Here is a 7,953-nt window from a genome sequence, read left to right on the forward strand (position 1 = left end):
AACGTTGTCCCTATCTTCAAAAAGGGCAAAAAGGAGGAACCTGGGAACTACAGACCAGTCAGCCTGACATCCATCCCTGGGAAAATTCTGGAGCAGATTATAAAGAAGTCAATCTGTAAACACCTTGAAATCAATGCAATGATTACTAGAAGCCAACATGGATTTGTCAGGAACAAATCCTGTCAGACTAATTTGATCTCATTTTTTGATAGGATAACCTCCCTTGTGGACTGTGGGAATGCTGTGGATGTCATATATCTTGACTTCAGCAAAGCTTTTGACAAAGTACCACATGACATTCTGATTAACAAACTAGCTAAAAGTGGGCTAGATGGAACAACTATTAGGTGGATCCACAGTTGGCTACAGAATCGGACTCAAAGAGTACTTATCAATGGAACCTTCTCAAACTGGGGAGAGGCAATGAGTGGGGTGCCGCAGGGCTCAGTCCTGGGCCCAGTGCTCTTCAACATTTTTATTAATGATTTGGACGAGGAGGTGCAGGGAACGCTGATCAAATTTGCAGATGACACCAAATTGGGTGGGATAGCTAATACCCTGGAAGACAGAAACAAACTTCAAAGTGATCTTGATAGGCTGGAGTGCTGGGCTGAAAACAACAGAATGAAATTTAATAGGGATAAATGCCAAGTTCTACATTTAGGGAATAGAAACCAAATGCACAGTTACAAAATGGGGGACACTTGGCTCAGCAATACTACAAATGAGAAAGATCTTGGAATTGTTGTAGATCACAAGCTGAATATGATAGGGTGACCATATTTGGGAAAACAAAAAAGAGGACACCTAGTGTGTGTGTGGAGAAGCAGCTTTCTGAGTCCCGCAGAAAGTACGTTATTCCCCCGCCACCTTAAAGAACCCGATTGGAGTGGAGGAGGGGAAAGGATTTCATTCTGCACCACCACCATCCACTCCAATTGGGGCCTTTTCTATAATGTCCACGAATGACCCACTTTCCCCATTAAGACCTCAATTGGAGCTCGGGGTGGGGGAATGATGTGCCTCAAGAAAGCATGTCATTCCCTCCTGCCATGCTAATGGCAGCCTTAAAGGGGAAGGTGTGTCATTCCAGGACATTATTGAAAATTACAGAAAATCCCCCCTGACACCATGGAAAGAACAAAAACCAGGACAAATCCGGGGAAATCCTGACAGTTGGTCACCCTAGAATATGAGCCAACAGTGCGATATGGCTGCAAGAAAGGCAAATGCTATTTTGGGCTGCATTAATAGAAGTATAGCTTCCAAATCACGTGAGGTACTGGTTCCTCTCTATTCGGCCCTGGTTAGGCCTCATCTAGAGTATTGCGTCCAGTTCTGGGCTCCACAATTCAAGAGGGACGCAGACAAGCTGGAGCGTGTTCAGAAGAGGGCAACGAGGATGATCAGAGGTCTAGAAACAAAGCCCTATGAAGAGAGACTGAAAGAACTGGGCATGTTTAGCCTGGAGAAGAGAAGATTGAGGGGAGACATGATAGCACTCTTCAAATACTTAAAAGGTTGTCACACAGAGGAGGGCCAGGATCTCTTCTCGATTCTCCCAGAGTGCAGGACACGGAATAACGGGCTCAAGTTAAAGGAAGCCAGATTCCGGCTGGACATCAGGAAAAACTTCCTGACTGTTAGAGCAGTGCGACAGTGGAATCAGCTACCTAGGGAGGTTGTGGGCTCTCCCACACTAGAGGCATTCAAGAGGCAGCTGGACAACCATCTGTCAGGGATGCTTTAGGGTGGATTCCTGCATTGAGCAGGGGGTTGGACTCGATGGCCTTGTAGGCCCCTTCCAACTCTGCTATTCTATGATTCTATGATTCTATGATTCTATAACACTCTGAAAGTGGTTTGAAAATGGTATATGGAATGTGTCATGGGCCCCAACAGTTGTCAGTGCACTTCAACACCATTATAAAGCAGTAGTATAGAACCTGCCTTTGAAGTGTTCAATGGGGCTTACTCCCAGGTAAGTGTGTCTCAAATTGCATCTTAAGAGTTGACATCCAGAATCAACAATCAATAATAATAATAATAATAATAATAATAATAATAATAATAATAATAATAAATTTATTTCTTGCCCACCTCTCCATTTTGATCGAGGCAGCGAACAACAATAAACGATAAAATACATAATACTCAATTAAAACATAATATACATTGTTAAAAACATCCTAAAAAAACATCCTAAAAACATATTTAAAACATCTTAAAATTCCACTGGATAGGCCTGCTCGAAGAGATCAGTCTTTAATAAAGTTGTCCAGGGTGTCTTCTTGATTTTGTTCCGACTTTTATACTGTTAGTTTTACTCTACCCTGTGCCTGTTTGGTGCATTCTCTTCCCCTACTTATTGTTTTATTATGATTTTATTAGAATGTAAGCCTATGCGGCAGGGTCTTGCTATTTTATTGTTTTACTCTGTACAGCACCATGTACATTGATGGCGCTATATAAATAAATAAATTATTATTATTATTATTATTATTATTATTATTATTATTATTATTATTATTATTATTCTGCCACCACTGTTTGAGTGGTGCAGCAGCCTTGGGTCATTTTCCACCCATCACTGAAGACCAAAGCTCATGGTGCTTCTTTTGTGGGTTAAAAATTATCATTCTCCCTGTGATGGGAGAGAGAGAGGCCAAGAGCACCTGACATTTCTAGTGGTAGTGAAGTGTTTCTTCAACATGTAAACCAGCCTTCCCCCAAACTGGGGAAGCCCTTCAGATACGTTGGACTTTACTACCATAATGGAAGTCGCAGTCTAACTCGCCTGGATGGTTCCAGCTTGGAGAAAGTTGATGAAAACCTTTTAGAGATGGAAAGGAATCCAAGGGATTGTTACCATAGGATAATAAGCCCAAGAACACAGGTATGTAGGCAGAGTCCCCGTTAAGCCAGGCGGAGGCCACAAAATGTTTAACAAATGATGTCGTTCTTCAAAGTATCCCAAGAGAGTTTAAAGAGAACTGCAGGAGCAAATGTAGCAATGTCAACCATTGTACCTACAGGTCTTCAATCTGCCTTTCTGGCAGGAACCAAAGTAGTAGCTATCTACTCAAAAGCCAAAGTAGATGTGCAGTATATGGTCCATGATCATATCTCCTGACATCCTTTTCTTTGCATGTAAGCAGACATGGGCCATTTCTACACCAGCCTGAAAATCCAGGCTGGTCATGGCCGAGTCCCTGTGCACCCAAATGATGCACGGGGACTCCCGGGGGCAGTGGGGGATGAGCATGCATTTTCCCAGGGATAAATAATCTCTGGGGAAACCCAATTCCTCCCGCAGTCTCGGGATCATCCCAAGACCATGGGAGGTATGTGGCCACCCGTCCTGTCTTCTTCCCTCCTCCCTGTGAGTAGCAGGGGTCAACCAAGGGAAGGAGCCAGGCTGGGAGGAATTGGGGTGGGTGGGGGAGCGAGAGCAGGGTATTTTTCCCCACGTCCTTTTTGCTGAAGCATGAGCGCGCTCCAGCTCCTGCTTCACTAGTGGCCACCTCCACTAGAACGACGTCCCTCATCCCATCCTGGATGTCGTGCTGGCCATTTGGACACAGAAGGAGATCCCGGAAAGAGGTAAGTCCGGGATCGCCCCCCTACTCCATCTACACTCATATGGGATAGAAAGGGAGAGGGCGATTTGGATCAGGACCATGGGACTGTGGGGCAGGAAGAGATGGACACCTGTCTTTGGACACCCCTTTCACAGCTAATAGCAGCTTGGAGAGGTGTGGTTTCAATTATGGGAATGGGTTGGGGGGGCTAAGCCCCTCTCTGCCATCATCATCATCAGCAGCAGTAGCACGGCTCCAGCCCAAATGGTCTAATTGCTCCCTGGCACAGCAACTTCGAAGAAAGAAAAATGCAGCGGGAGGTCTGATCATAAGTGTCCTGCGTCACACCTCGTTGGGCCCTAAGAGAAGAGCAGAAAGGAACAGATCGATGATGGACTGACGTCAGAGCTAATCAGGGAGACGGATGGATCTCGACTCGGCTGCGATCAAGCAGGCTATAAATCCAGCAGGCCTGACAAGCTGGATTTACACGTTGAAAAGAACAAGCGTGCTCTGTCAGAGGCCGGCAGGCAAGGTGAGAAAGGGAAAGGAGGGGAGGTGGCTCAGCTCTCAGGAAGGCATCTTCGTCCTCTCACTTAAATAAGCTGGCTCAGACCCAGTGGAGGCTGGTGGCTCCGAAGTCAGTGGGGCATTAAATCTGCTCCGGGTTTCAATCAAAACCAGTCAGAATTCTAAAGAGAGCCAGTGTGGTGTAGTGGCTAAAGTGTCGGACTGGGAGTCGGGAGAGCTGGGTTCTAGTCCCCGCTCGGCCATGGAAACCCACTGGGTGACTTTGGGCCAGTCACAGACTCTCAGCCCAACCCACTTCATAGGGTTGTTGTTGTGAGGATTACATGGAGAGGAGGAGGATTATGTACACTGCCTTGGGTTCCTTGGAGGAAAAAAGGCGGGATATAAATAAAAGTTCAGCAGGTGACCATATGAAAAGGAGGACAGGGCTCCTGTATCTTTAACAGTTCCATAGAAAAGGGAATTTCAGCAGGTGTCATTTGTATATATGGAGAACCTGGTGAAATTCCCTCTTCATCACAACAGTTAAAGCTGCAGGAGCTATACTAGAGTGACCAGATTTAAAAGAGGGCAGGGCACCTGCAGCTTTAACTGTTGTGATGAAGAGGAAATTTCCCCAGGTTCCCCATATATACAAATGACACCTGCTGAAATTCCCTTTTCAATACCACTGTTAAAGATACAGGAGCCCTGTCCTCCTTTTCATATGGTCACCCTAACTAATTCTTCCTTTTCACAATCATTATGTGCCTGGCATGGTGGCCCTTACAGCTAGGCAGACTGTGACGTCACCAGCCCTTTCACTAGGCCCGCCGCATATAAACCCATCTCAGGCCAAGCATCACCACTTGAAAACCTGAGGGAGAGAGTTAAATAAAACCTTTCCCCTAGCTGTGAGGGAAACGGGTTTAATATAGCATCTCTCAAAACATACTGTGGGAATACTCTGGTGTGGGTGTTTAATAACTGTAATGCAGGTAAATAATGCCAAGCAGACACGTGGTATTTGGTAGCTAACAAAATAATAATGAGTTTATTGTTGTTTAAAAGCTTTAAATCAAAATATAATACTTTCAATCCTGCCTGATCTAAACTCCCCACACACACTCTCTTCACACCAGTCCCTAGAAGCCAAACTCTTCTGACTCTACAACTCAACAACTCTCCTCACACGCACTCAAACTCACACACCTCACAAACTCCCAACACTCTCCTTTTATACTCTTTCCCCACCACCATCAACTATGACATCACAAACCACACCCACTCAGTTCTAACATTCCATAATTACCATGGGCCAGATCTACACCAAGCAGGATTTAAGGCCTAGGCCTTTGCTAGACCTACCTGGGAATCCGTGCGGGAGGAGGGGCGGCCCGCGGTACAAGTGGCGCGGGCCGGCACTCCAATCGAGACGTCAGACGCGACGGGCTGCAGGAAAGCCCCTTCGCGTCCGCCATTTTTTTGTTTGTTTAAAGGGGCTACTGTGCAGGAATGCTTGAGTGGCAATGGTAAGGGTTTCTTTTTTAAAAATATATATGTCGCTGCTCCCCCCACCTTGCCCCGATCTCCCCCCCTGCCCCGATCTCCTCCCCGGCCACTATCTCTCCCCCCTGGCCACGAGCTCTCCCCCCTGGCCACAATCTCTCCCTCCCTGGCTGCAATCCTTCCCTCTCCAGCCGCGATCCTTCCCTCCCCAGCTGCGATCTCTTCTCCCCGGCCACGATCTCTCCTCCCCGGCCACAATCTCTCCCTCCTGGCCACAATCTCTCCCCCTTGGCCGCGATCTCTCCCCCTGGCCACAATTTCTCCCCCCCCAGCCGCGATCTCTCCCTCCTGGCCACAATCTCTCCCTCCCTGGCCGTGATCCTTCCCCCTCCCCCGGCCGCGATCTCTCCCCCTTGGCCGTGATCTCTCCCCCTGCCCCAGTGGGCACAGCGCTCCTAGAGCCAGGAAAAGTGGCGGAACGGTCTGCACGCTTGCGGTCTTGGTCACAGCCCAATTCCGCGGGAATTACCGGGCTACAACTGGAGCCCGTTACCCTAGGGCAAGGGAGGGTTGACCCCTGCTTGAGCCTGGAATCCCCTGTGCATCATCTGGACGCACAGGGGCGAGCCCAGGGTTCACCCGGGGCTAACCCGTGGTCTAGCAAAGGCCCTAATCTACACTAAGCAGGATATTGCCCAATGGAAGTGGTATGAAAGCTTTATATAAAAGGGAGGAGCCACACCAAGCAGGATATAGCAGTATGAAAGCGGTATGTGGTCTGTGTCAATGGGCCCCAACAGTTGTCAGTGCATTTCAATACTGCTATAAAGCAGCAGTGTGGCTCCTGCCTTTTTTATTCTGCTTTCCTAGTGCAACATCCTACTTGGTGTAGATTACCTGCATCACTCTGAAAAAGGTTTTAAACGGTATATGTACTGTATCCTGGGCCTGAACAGTTGTCAAAACCATTATACACTGTTATAAAGCAGGAGTGTAGACCCTGCCATAGACTCCCCAAGTCTTCCATTAAGCCCATCCTGAGTCTTAGCCCAGCTAAGTATAATAACATTTTTAAAAAATCTGCCTGCAGCTTGTACCTGAATAGCTCTTGATTGAGCCCTTCAAAACCCCATCGAGTATTGTCTGCTGCCTCTCATGGCTGAATCCAGCAGCTGACAATTCTATCTCCAAAGATAACAAGGACAGGAGTCAGCAGACTGTGTCCAGCACCCTGAGCTGCTTCATGATCAGGTTGGTCTGCTGTGCTGAGCCATTTTTCCCCTATTTGAAATGGGAGCACCCTGGGAAGATTCAGAAAGATGCCCAGGACCTGAGTCTCCAGACGAAAGACGAGAGCCCATCTTGCACAGCACCATGGGGCCCTTGGCTCCTGTGTTCCTTCAGCTAGGGAACAAAAATATCCCTTCTCTTTAAGCCTCAGAGCCAATTCTGCTTCTTGTTCCTGGCTCATCATCTGTTCAGTTGACTTCACGGTGTCCTTTTGACCTCCTTCATATGCCTTGAGCTTGAGACAAATCTCCTCCCTGTCTGTCATGCTCTGGCATTCTGACAGAGGACACCCAAATCAGTGAGATTATTTCTTGTAGCCAATCTCATGGTAAAAGCATCTCACTATAGCAGAAGCTATTGGCACATTGCTTTGTTCAAGGAACAGTTCAAGGTTACTATCTACAACCGTGTCAGAGATCATCCCAACGATAGTTTACCAAGTTGAGATCTCCATGGTGCAGAATACAAGGTCACAATAAATCTGGGCAAGACAGACATGGTTCAACAGCAAGTTACAAACTAGGATACACACAGGCACAGATTAGTTGAAAATAGAATTTATGCCAGAATCTCCATTGGACTTGTGTCAAGAATGATGAGGGGTCTAGAAACAAAGCCCTATGAATAGAGACTGAAAGAACTGGGCATGTTTAGCCTGGAGAAGAGAAGATTGAGGGGAGACATGAGAGCACTCTTCAAATACTTAAAAGGTTGTCACACAGAGGAGGGTGAGGATCTCTTCTCGATCCTCCCAGAGTGCAGGACACGGAATAACGGGTTCAAGGTAAAGGAAGCCAGATTCCAGCTGGACATCAGGAAAAACTTCCTGACTGTTAGACCAGTATGACAATGGAATCAGTTACCTAGGTAGGTTGTGGGCTCTCCCACACTAGAGTCATTCAAGAGGCAGCTGACAGCCATCTGTCAGGGATGCTTTAGGGTGGATTCTTGCATTGAGCAAGGGGTTGGACTTGATGGCCTTGTAGGCCCCTTCCAACTCTGCTATTCTATGATTCTATAAGGCAGATCAAGGGTCACGGTAAGTCCAAACTAGAATGCATGA

Source organism: Elgaria multicarinata, chromosome 1 (genome assembly GCF_023053635.1).
Source record: "Elgaria multicarinata webbii isolate HBS135686 ecotype San Diego chromosome 1, rElgMul1.1.pri, whole genome shotgun sequence".
In the NCBI taxonomy this organism is placed as follows: Eukaryota; Metazoa; Chordata; class Lepidosauria; order Squamata; family Anguidae; genus Elgaria; species Elgaria multicarinata.